Below are 1188 nucleotides of genomic sequence, written 5' to 3'. Positions count from 1 at the left end.
CATTATAGTTGACAGTTTGATACCGGTCTGAAAGATAACTGGTGAACCAGAGTAGTGATTTGTTTCGTATACCATAAGTTTTTTTTTTAATAGAATGAAATGACTAACGGTATCAAAAGCTTTTGAAAGATCCAGAAAAATACTTACAATATTTTCTTTTCTGTCTTTTGCTTTGTATATTTCAGTCAAAAAATGGACAAGTGCCATGTAAGTAGTGTTGTTTCCTAAAACCATACTGGTGTGCATATAAAATATTTTTGTCCAGATGTTGAATTAATATTGTGTAAACGAGTTTTACAAGAAACTTGGACAGGGCTGGTACCACAGAAATTGGTCTATGATTGTTAAAAATTGCAGGGTCACCGTCTTCATAAACTAGTATAATGTTTTCTATTTTCAACTCTACAGGCACAACTCCTTGGACTAGAGAAAGATTAAAGATATAAAGTAATGGTTTAATGATATCAGGTTAAATTGTTTTTAATGTTTTACTATCAATCATATCATGTCCTGGTAAACAGTCTTTTAAATTGATAATTATATCTCTAATCTCATCCTCGGTAACAGTTGTAAAGTTAAAAGCCTCAGACGTTGAAAGATGCATGTATTCTTGTGGTCAAAAATGACTAGATGGAGTTTTAGAAGCTAATGTTGGACCTACATCAGAAAAAAAAGATATTAAATCACTTTGGCAATTTGTTGCGGATCTGAGACAATAGAATCGTCAATCTTAAATTCATTTGTTAGCTGTTTTTTTAAATGTTTTTATTAAGAATACAATTGATGTTTCTCCATAAAGAAGATGGATTGTTTTTATCTTTAACTAATTTCACATTATAATAGTGGATTTTTGCTCCTCTTTTGACATGATTTAGTCTGTTTCTGTATTCTTTTTAAAACTGCAACAGATTAAATGTGGTAGAAAGGGTGTTTTTTTATAGAATGCATTTTTGTTATTCAATGACTTTATGATAGCTTGAGTTATCCATGGTTTGGACAATTTGTGTTTTCAAATGCACTGATTGTAAACCTGCGAAACATTTCTTACAAACAATGAAAATGCCTTAGATCTCACTCCATGATAATTGACTTAAAGCGTGTCTAAAATTTATCACATTTCTTTCACTGAAAATTCGTCCATATTTAATATTTTGTATAGGGGGGCAATTTTCACTCTCGTTACCAGTG

Source organism: Etheostoma spectabile, chromosome 4 (assembly GCF_008692095.1).
Source record: "Etheostoma spectabile isolate EspeVRDwgs_2016 chromosome 4, UIUC_Espe_1.0, whole genome shotgun sequence".
Lineage (NCBI taxonomy): Eukaryota > Metazoa > Chordata > Actinopteri > Perciformes > Percidae > Etheostoma > Etheostoma spectabile.
This window is presented reverse-complemented; position numbering follows the sequence as displayed.